The sequence below is a fragment of the Carassius auratus genome, chromosome 48 (genome assembly GCF_003368295.1).
Source record: "Carassius auratus strain Wakin chromosome 48, ASM336829v1, whole genome shotgun sequence".
Classification (NCBI taxonomy): Eukaryota; Metazoa; Chordata; class Actinopteri; order Cypriniformes; family Cyprinidae; genus Carassius; species Carassius auratus.
The window spans coordinates 9,809,557-9,820,833 of record NC_039290.1 but is presented as its reverse complement, the minus strand read 5'-3'; positions in this window follow the sequence as shown (position 1 = coordinate 9,820,833).

Here is an 11,277-nt window from a genome sequence, read left to right as displayed (position 1 = left end):
ACTATGAAACTTCTTTCCTTTGTCAAACAGAGCAAGCGCTGTGAAGCAAACGCAGAATGCGATGAAAGACAAAGATGGAAGGTGAGATGACAGTAATATCACACGAGCGGCGTACAATCACAGGTGTGTTCTGAGCTCAAATAGAGCTAAAAATAGGAAGCAGAAATGTCAGCTGGAAATCAAAGCTAATTCCACCTAACATCTCACATAGAGCAGAACCAGAAGACACCGATGACAGTGAGAAAACACCAATCACAGGAACACGGCAGACAGACGTGACGTGCAAAAGAGACAGAGAAGCACAAAGTGATGACAGCCAGGAAATATAAACCAATAGATACAACACTAGAGGAGGTCAGGTTAACTTATGCATGAACACTTTCATCAGTTGTTTCACTTACTTTTTAATAACGGCTGAGAATGACTGAATTACTAAACAAACACCTTAATAGCATCATGAAAGTATTTCATATTTACTGCTGAATATTCTAAATACTGCTCAAGTTTGTTTAAATGCACTGTAAATGCTTTCATATTTTCACTTTAATGCAAAAAAAGGAATTATTATACAACTATATGTGAAATTAAAATATTCATACACGGTATCAGGTGATAAAAAATCATTTAAATTATACTTTAACACAAATATAATTTATAAAATAATTTTAATAAAATTATATATACTATGGCTGACTGAAATAAATGATTTTTTTTTAATTAACATTTAATTGTAATAGTTTTAGTTATAATTATTCCAATTAATATAACAAATTATAACTACATCAGCAAAATAAAATATTTTTTTATTATAAGCATTTAAATTATACCTAAATTAACAAACAAATGCTACATTTAATTATAATAAACAGTATTTAAATTAATATAACAAATTGTATTTTTTTTTAATAATAGATGACTGAATTAAATTACTAAATTATATATTAGCAAGAAGTAAAATAATTGTAAACATTAAAATGATTTAAATGTATATATTTAAAAATGATTTAAATACACTTAAATTAGCCCACAGTAACTATTTATATTAAATGAGTTAATATTTGAATTAATATAACAAATCATATTTGAAGTTTTTTTTTATAACGGTGGTCAATTAAAATATTAAATCATACTTGTATTAGCAAATAGAAATTTAATTCAATTTTAATTTTAATGATTGAATTGTATATATAAGCATTTAAACTATAATTATCTAAATTAATATAATAAATTATACTGTTGTTTTTTTCCCCATACTGGCTGACTGAATTACTGAACACTCACAATAAAAGCATTGTGAACGTTTTTCATATTTAGTACTGCATCTATAGTTTCTTTCCAAAATGCATCACGTTACATCACATGGCATTAAATGCACTGCAAATGGCTCTTTACCAGGAGGAAGTCAGTGAGCCAGAGAGGAACAGCTCATGAGATATTTCAGACTGAGATGCACAGTGAATGAATCCAGAGAGCAGAAGGAGTCAGAAACACAACAGCATCACAGGACTGTGTTCATCTTGTGCATCATTAGAGCGACTCGTGCAGCGAGGCTTCGACTCACAGTGAAAGCACACGCTGAGTTCTGACCTTTCATAATGTTCATCCGGCTCAGGTGCTATTTCAGGACGAGGTGTTGGAGGTGTTTTAACACGCTCTGATTGGACTCTGAGTCCTCCAAACACAGAGATGCGGCTGGATTTTCCCGACCTCACACTGATTTAATCAACAAACCCAGCAAGAGCTGCAGGATAATCAATGCTGGAGCCTCAGCTCACATCAACATCTCGCTTCTGTAGAACCGTTTATGTTTAGAATGAAAATGCATGCATGCACTAAAAACACATGAAGTCTCTCTGATGTGTCTAGTGTGTGTTTGTGCTTTTCAGTTTTTGTGGTCCTATACAAGGTCAGATATCATGAAACCCAAGGACACGTCTGAGTCATATTTCACTTTAAAATAACACACACAAGACATTTGATTTTGAAAAAAATAATCATTAATCTTCAATGTTGAATGATGAAACTAAAATGAATGAAATTAAAAATTAAGTTCAAAAATAAAGTTCGTTATCATTTATTAAATCATTATAAATTGTACTTATAGTAGCCAAAACATTTTAAAATTATAATAATCTAAATTATAAACTTTATAACATTAATTTGTAAATATAGTAGCAAAAACATTTTGACAACATGAGTTATGATCATTTCAATCTGAATTTTACTTAGATTATCTAAAATATATATATTTTTAATATAATAATTTAAATGTTTACATTATAATTATTTAATTCATATTAAATTTCATTTGTCTAATAAAAACTAAAAATATATTTTTAAATTATAATAGATTAAATTATATTTATTTTAATTATATGAATATAAACCTCTTTAAACTTATGTTAGCATTTAAAAAATAATTATAATGATTTAAATTGTCATTTTACTTACATTAGCAAAAATAAAATGAACTTGAATCGTAATTAATTCAATCATAATTTTACTTTATAGTGGCAAACAATAAAAATATTTTTAGTCATTTAAACATTCAATATAATTAAATCATTACTTTTTTAACTTACAAAATATGGTTAGAATAATATGAACCTAACGATTATCACCACTGAGACTGATAATTAATTAATTATAATAATAATTGTCAAAATGTATAATAATATAATAATCATTTTTTTTATTTTGGGATGAAAACGATGAGTTGTTCTGGTGACGAGTGTCTGCATAATATTGCAGACAAACCCCTTCGTGTGCTCCGCATGTCTTGTCCAGTACGCGCGCGCTCCCGCGGTGACGCTGCTTTGACGGATGGTCTGGGGGACGGGGACGGGGCAGACACACGGTCGGTGACGGATGGCCTCTGCCAAACCCTGACACCGAGCTATTCAGCCAACAGAAATGATAGATGTTAAATCTAATTTTAAACACCCAGAGCTAAAGCGGGCCGGACAGGCGAGGCCTGCGCTGACAGAAGCGCGTCTGCAACGCTCCGATAACGCGCGCCCTCGCCTGAACCCGACACTGACAGCGCTGATAAACACTACAACAGCGCGCGCGAGGAGACATGTTTGTTTTGAAAATGAGACTAAAAGAACGGAACGAGTGTTTGACGCCCTGTTTTTTTAGAGGCCATAATGTGGAACAGAACGAGACACAAACAAGAACTCACTTTAGGACGAATCGAAGTCATATTGGCCACGCCCCCTGAATCTCGCGCGCAATCCACACACACGTGTTTGTCAGCTGAACAACAGTTAAATACTGTATTTGCATTTATGCAAAGTTAGGTTTAGGGCTGGTGTAGATGTTAACAAAACTCAAGTCTAATAGATAGTAGCCTAGCCTAAGTTAGCAACTTTAATTTATTGATATTTTCCGTCCATAGTGGTAGTTGTAACTTGAATGTGCAAGGCTTCCCGTTGGCTTCCATATGACTTAGACTATTTCATATCATTATTTTAACGTATTATAGTAATTATAAGCAAACTGGTTTTATGGTTTAATAGGCTAATGATTCAGAAGTATTGTGCATTCTCAGAAAATAGATTACTTATGCTTTTGCTAAATACACATACATCTGATACATACATACATCATACATTTCACTCAGTTAATGCTACAGTCCCAACAGAAAAACGCGATTATGCGATCGCGTGATTTAATGCATAATCAGCCAAGGGCCGCATATTTATGCGGGGGTCGCATATTTTCAAATACGCTGCACGTTCGCCGCATAAAATCCCGATTTCAGGAAGCAAATATATCTTAGCAGAAAGTTGAAAAATGTTGCGTTTACTTCACACCAGTAAATCCCCATTATTATTTTTTTTTTTTTTTCTTTTTTTTTTTTATTTATTTATTTTTTTTTTTTTTATTGAATACAAAATTATACATACAACCAAGGCAACTGCATTCCTTCTACAGGACATAAAGATATCGAATGATAGGCTCAACACAATTTAACCAAAAAATTACTAACAAAGGATAAAAAAAATAAAAAATAAAAAAAAGGCTATATCATATCTTACAACTTACTTAGACAGATAAATAAAATAAATAAATAGAAACTAATTAAATTAAATTTAGGGACAAAATCACACCAAATCATATGAAATCAAAAGATCAAGCAGCTTCAATGCATTCCCACCTTTCATTCTCTCAAGGGCTTTAGAATAACACTTTAGTTCTTTTTTAAACACCACAAATAATGGAAGGGACTTAAAGAATCTACATTTATGAATGAAATATTTTGCCATTATTACAATGTTATTAATCCAATAAAAGTTAACATAGCAATCTTTGGGAATACCAAATAAGATATGTTGTAAAGTAAAAGCAAAACCATCAACAACCACCTCTTTTTCTATCAACCAGTTCTGAAATGATATCCAGAAGACTTTGGAAAAATTACATGTAAAGAAGATATGGTCAGTGTCTTCAGCATGGATATTACAGAAGGAACAGGGGACAGTATCTATTTTAAATTTTTGATTTAAGAATTTATTAGATGGATAAATCTCATTAAGAATTTTGAAATGCGTTTCTTTTGCTTTAGGGGGAATAGGAAAATGTAAATAAGCTGTTCTAAGATATTTTACAGTATTCTTACTAAACATGTTATCTATCTTGTTTCTTTTAATTTGACAGGGATAACATGTTATTAAGACGATCTGTCTTAAATACTTGTTAGTACAATGAACACTTTTAAAATTAATATCTCCAATGAATAAAGTAGGAAGAGCTGGTTTAACTTTAGCATAAGAAAGGGAGCATCTCATCAACATTTTTAATCCAGAAGGTATTGCATTAATGACAGTGAAAAACTCCTTCGGGTGACAGGTAAATCCATGCTTCAATGTAAAAGCATTATAGTCTAAGAGGTTACCCTTTTCATCCATTAGATCCTTTACCGACCATAAACTTCTGCTTAGCCAATTCTTAAAGCATAAAGATTTGTTCCTGTGCAGTATATATTTGTTGTTCCAGATAGAAACAGTATGAGGTGTAAAATTGTGTTTATATGCCAATTTCCAATATAAGAGAACCTGTTGATGGAATGTTGATAGTTTCACCGGGAGTGTCGATAAATCAAAATCACAATTGAGCAAAAATTGAATTCCACCAAATTCTTGAAACAAAGCTGAGGGAATTGTAAACCAAAAACTATCTTCATTACAGACAAACATTTTTAGCCATTTGAGTTTTAGCAAAATATTCATGTTTTCAAATTCAATCACATTCAAACCGCCTTGTTCATAAGATTTTACAATGTCAACTTTGTTAATATAATGAGCTTTTTGTCTCCAAATAAAATTATACATTTTCCGGGAACAAGTTTTAATAAAATTTGTGGGGGGAGCTAAAGAAAGAGCTGGATAAATCAATCTGGATAAGTATTCGATTTTGGTTAATAAAATTCGACCAAAAATTGAAAGGTCTCTTTGTAACCAGCAATTTAAGATTCGGTTTGCTTTTTGTAGATTATTTTCAAAATTATCTTTCGTACAAATTTTCTGATCTTTGGTAATTGTAATGCCTAAATATTTTACCTTATTTTTTACCGGAATATTATTCAGACAAGTGATATCACTCTGATGAAGGGCAAAGAGTTCACATTTGCTTAAATTTAGCTGGAGTCCTGATGCCTTAGCAAAGGTATTAACTAATGAAATAGCCAGATGAATTTGATCCTTGTTTTTTAAGAATAACGTAGTATCATCTGCCAATTGACTGATTGCTATACTTTTATCAAATACATTTAATTTCTGTACCGTTCGATCATGAATAACTAAAGTAGACAACATGTCTGCAGCCAAAATAAATAAAAGAGGGGATAGAGGGCAGCCCTGTCTTATTCCACGACTAATAGAAAATCTTTGTGAAGTACCGTAAGGAAGAGAAATGGAGCTGTTCATATCTTTATAAATAATTTTAATAATATTGAGAAATTGCTCACCAAAACCAAAGAGCTCTAAAGCTTTAAATAAAAACCTATGTTCTAATGTGTCGAAGGCTTTCTTGAAGTCTAAGAAAAGAATATATCCATCATCCTTTATCAAATGATTGTATTCTACCATATCCATTACTAGTCTTACATTATTGTGAATAGATCTACCTTTAAGGAAACCCGATTGAACCTCATTAATTACCCCATTAAGGCCCTCTTTCAGTCTATTGACAAGAACGTGTGTAAAAATTTTATAATCATTGTTAAGCAAGGTGATTGGGCGGAGATTATCTAAATATCTATGATCTTTATCTGGTTTGGGAATTAAAATGATCAAACCTTGACTCATTGTGGGGCACAAAAATCCATCTTCAATAGATTCAGTAAGAGCATTAAATAATAACATTTTCAAATCATTCCAAAAAAATTTATAAAAATTTCCTGTAAGGCCGTCGGGACCAGGGGATTTGTTTGACTTAAGTTTCTGAACTGCTAGATCGAGTTCCTCCATACCTAATTGTGCATCACAAAGATCTCTTAATTCATTGTCAATCCTAGGAATAAAATTACAAATTTTTTCAAAGAAGTCATCACATTCTTTTGGAGAAAAATTAGATAAATATAAATCACTGTAGAAATTATGAACTTCTTTACTTATTATTGTAGGATCAGTACTTTCAGTATTATTCACCATTAGGGAAATAATATTGTTTTTAGACTGTCTTCTTTTTTCTAATCTACAAAAATAGGACGTGCTTTTCTCACCCTCCTCTATCCACTTGGCCTTTGAGCGAATGTATGCACCTTTAGCTTTCTTGATATACAAGTTATCCAATTGTGTCTGAAGAGAAATAAAATTACTTTTTTCAATGCTACATAATGCATTTTTGCTACAGTACTTATTAATTTCAGATATAAGTTTGTATTCATGTTGTCTTCTTAATTTGGCAAGCATTTTACTATAGCTTATAGAAAATTCACAAATTTTAAATTTAAGAAATTCCCATCTGGCTTTATGAGAACTGAAATCATTACTATTCTCAATTACTTTAATTAAATTTTTAATCTTTGCACAAAATCCTGCATTTTCAAGCAAATCAGAATTAAATTTCCAATACCCCTTTTTATATGAAATCTTACTCTTTGGCTCAACAACCAAGACAATAGCGCAATGATCTGTTAGAGGTGTTGGTGAAATAGAGCAATCCTTCACAAAATGTAACAAGTTATCTGAGATTAACCAATAATCGATCCTCGATTTGCTAGAGGCATTAGGTCTAAACCAGGAAAATTTATTGATGTTAGGGTTAAGATGTCTCCATACATCCAATACTTTAAGATTGTTGCAAAAGTGAGTAATCATAGAGTTCGGTTGAGATGAACTACTTTTAGGTGGATGCCTGTCAAGAGTTTCATCTGGTGTAACATTAAAGTCTCCACCTATAACAATATTATCTGTTGGGAATAACCTCTTAAAATTACAAATTAAAGAAGAGACCTCAGCAAAAAGCTGTTGATTTTGTTTTGCATTATTATGACCATAAACATTGACCAAAATAAAAAAGATAGATTCAATATCCAGAACAATTGCAACCCAATGTCCATTAGAATCAGTTTTAACAGAAATCACTTTACCTGGACAGTTGTTAAATAAAATCGCAGTCCCTGCAGAGTGGGAGGATCCGTGGCTTAATAGCATTTTATCTCCCCATTGATTCGACCAAAAAGCAACATCAGTTACGGTAGAGTGCGTCTCTTGCAAAAAAATACAATGCGAACCAGTTCCTTTACAAAATAAAAACATAGCCTTTCTTTTGACCTTATTTTGAATGCCCCGAACATTTAAAGAGAGTAATGAAAACGGTAACTTAACTGGAAACATACGAAGAACAAATAAAAATAAAAAATAGAAAAAAAAAACACAGATTGCGAACTCGAATCAGATATGTACTAAATGGATGACAATTAACCGAGTACATATTTCGCAACCTAGCATTTCTCCAAAATATCACATCTCACACCATCCCACCCGTAAAAAGTTCAAGTGAAGGATTTCGTTGGGTCAATGCGTCGCCCTTCAATGTAACCAAACGGACCTCTGTAATACGCTTTTTTTCCTTCTTTACGTGCTTGAGCAATCAGCGGCCACAGAACGGCACGAGCGTTACGGTCTTCCTTCGTGAAGTCTTCCACAAATCTGACTCCCCGGTTAAGGCAAACAGATGAGTTTTTCGTTGATTTCCAAATTTCGTCTCTGTATTTCCGCATTGCGAATTGGACAATCATCTGTCTTGGTCTTCCTGATTCTTTCTTACCGATCCGGTGCACAGAGTCAATAATATCGTCTAACTTCTGTATCAAGTGCGGAGCAATTTCGGCAATCAGGTCAATCACCTCCCTGCGGGGATCCTCTTCAGACTTCTCCTTCATGCCATTAATCCGAAGATTCCATCTTCTTTTATATCGTTCAAGATCAGATGTTCTGCTTTCCAAGTCATTGTGTGCGGTGGTTAAACCTATGACCGATTTGCTCAACTCTTTGCACTTTTCTTTGCAGTCTTTAATTTCAGCCGAGTTAAATTCAACCGCTTTGGAAATCTCTGCAATCATGATGCAATTGTTTCGCATTTGATTCGCCAATTCTTCTAACTTTTCATCTTGTGAATCGAAGCGAGCAGATAGGGAAGTAATGGCTTGCAGCAGAGTAGCGTTGGTGATGTCCTCTTCTTGAGGTTTTAGCTTTTTCGACATATGTACTTTAGTGGGTGTAAAGTGAGAGGAATCACGGCGTTTCTCTAATGAATCAGTTGTTGTTTCCATCTCTGAAGCTGCAGTTTGAGCCACGCGATGGTCCGAAGGAATAATAATCTTGGGATGAGTTGTTTGGTGAGATTTTCGCATTTTCTAGGTCAACAACAATAACACCAAATCTTTAAAGTCACTCTGGGTAGGTGTAATTGAGAAACAAGCTTATTTTCGTAATAGAAAACGGGAGATATCTAGGCCGCTTAGTGAGGGCGCGTGTGTTCAGCCCGCCATCTTGCCGGAACTCCGTAAATCGCCATTATTTCCCAATGGGAACCTTATGAAGTGACGTAATTGCGCGACGTGAACAACATCTGTGAACCCCGCGGTGAAACCAGGGTGAAGGACGCAAATCATTCTAATCTGCCAACAAAAATAAGCGCAAAAGACCGCGCGAATCAGCGGTGTGTTGACAGTGGGGGCAAATTATTTTGAGAGAGGGATGAGGATGAGGATTGCGAATGATAGGCCAGTGTTAGAGGCTACACAGTTAGTTTTCATTTTCACAGCGGACTGTTGTAGTTTCATTCAGAAGTTGATGCACCTCTACAGTTGTAAGATTGCACTTTTTGTTACAGAATAGTACCAAAACCTTACAGTTGTAAGTATATTAGTAGTATGTAAAATAATTTACGTTGCAATAAGAGATTGCACTTTGCAATTCCTGTAAAACAACATTTGTATATTTGTGTGTGGGAAGTAGTTGAATATTCGTTTTGTAAAGCTAGAGAACTTGTTTGACTCAATGTTTTGTAAGTTTGAGCCATGTGTTAATTAAGGTCTGAAATAAAACAGAATGAGAACTTAAATAGTACACTGTAAAACATTTCTTGTTGTTTTTACAAAAACTTTTTGGCAGCTGTGGTTGCCAGAATAATTTTGTAAAAATACAGAAAACTGTAAACACATTTACGTCAAAAACTGTTAATTTTACAATATAAAGCTGTAATTTACAAACAAGAAAATGTGAATATAAACCAGTAAATTCAACAACACACAAAATTAAATCTGTTTTGTACCTTGAAAATACTGACAACCACCATAATAATAAAGATGGTACTGTATAAGAGAAAGCCACATGAAGTATCAAAGCTCATCACAAGTAGCTTCACCACAAGCAGAAGTATATATTAACATATAGAAGGTGCACATTTATGGAAACACAAAACACCATAATGGTAACACACGTGATACTTAAATAATGCAAAAAACTTTCATTAAGCAACAGAAGATGTAACATAAAGCTCAAATGTACATAACTGATAACAAGAACTATTTAAAAACATGATTATTTAAACAAAATACTTTCAAACGTGGAGTGTCACGCAGGGAATTCTGGGAATATCAGTTTACAGTTTTAGACTGTAAATTATACATTGATTTGTTCTTTTTTTACTTCTAAAAGCTGTATAATTAACAGAATTTTACTGTAAATTTACATTAAATGCTTTGTTAGATTTTTTACAGTTTTTCCCTGTATATAGTACGGGAACTTACTGTTAACCTATTATCAGTTTTTTTCCGTAGCGTTTTTACAAAATTTTACAGTTAAAATTACACTTATTTTTTACAGTGTATGTGATTTAGTATGCTTGCTTATCATAGGAAGTCATAAGAAATGACTCTTTACAGAAAGGTAGTAGCCTAGTGATAACAGGGTGTTGGGGGGGGGGGGTCACCTTTTTTTCTCTTTTTCATCAATCCGCAGTTTTGGCAAGTTCCCGCAATTTCACTGCATAAAATTGCAAAAATATCCTGCATATTCCATCGCATTTTTTAAGAAAACCTGCCGCAAAATCAAGTTTTTTTGCCCGCAACAATCACAAAAAAAATCCGCATTTTTCTGGAGGGACTGATGCTAGAATACTTTTCAGGCTAGTTCCTTTTGATACAAAGAACTGAAATTTGTAAAACTATTGATTTTGTTGTAAACAACCATACAACCATACTTCATCAAGTCATTTATCCATAAATTTATAACTGAAAAAAACATTGACCTTAAACCAGACAAAAAAAAGTCAGAATTGCAAAATATACAGTACACATTTACAACTTAGTTCTATTTTTTTTTTTTTTTTTTTAAGCAACAATTGATTTTTCTTTTGTGGTCTGTTTGTGAAGGACTGTTTTTCAGGATGTTGACTTGATCATCAACCACAACACAACCTGCTGAGCTCAATATGCTGCAGAATTCAACACTATACTATTGGGAATACAGCCAAACTGCAATGAGCAAATGTTTGCAGATTACTAGGGTTTGGCTTGCCAAAAAAATGCAACTATGACATAACACGACATATTACAACACAACACACAGACATTTATAGTTTCTCTGCATCTGACGGTTATTGACACAAACATTTTTATGAGATTATCACAACATACAATCCATCATGTGTGGTTCTCTGCTGTGGTCATTTGATTATTTTCAGTGGTATTTCATATAATGGAAAATAAGATTTTCCTTGATCTTTGAAATAAATGTTGAGTACACTTTACTTGAACATATG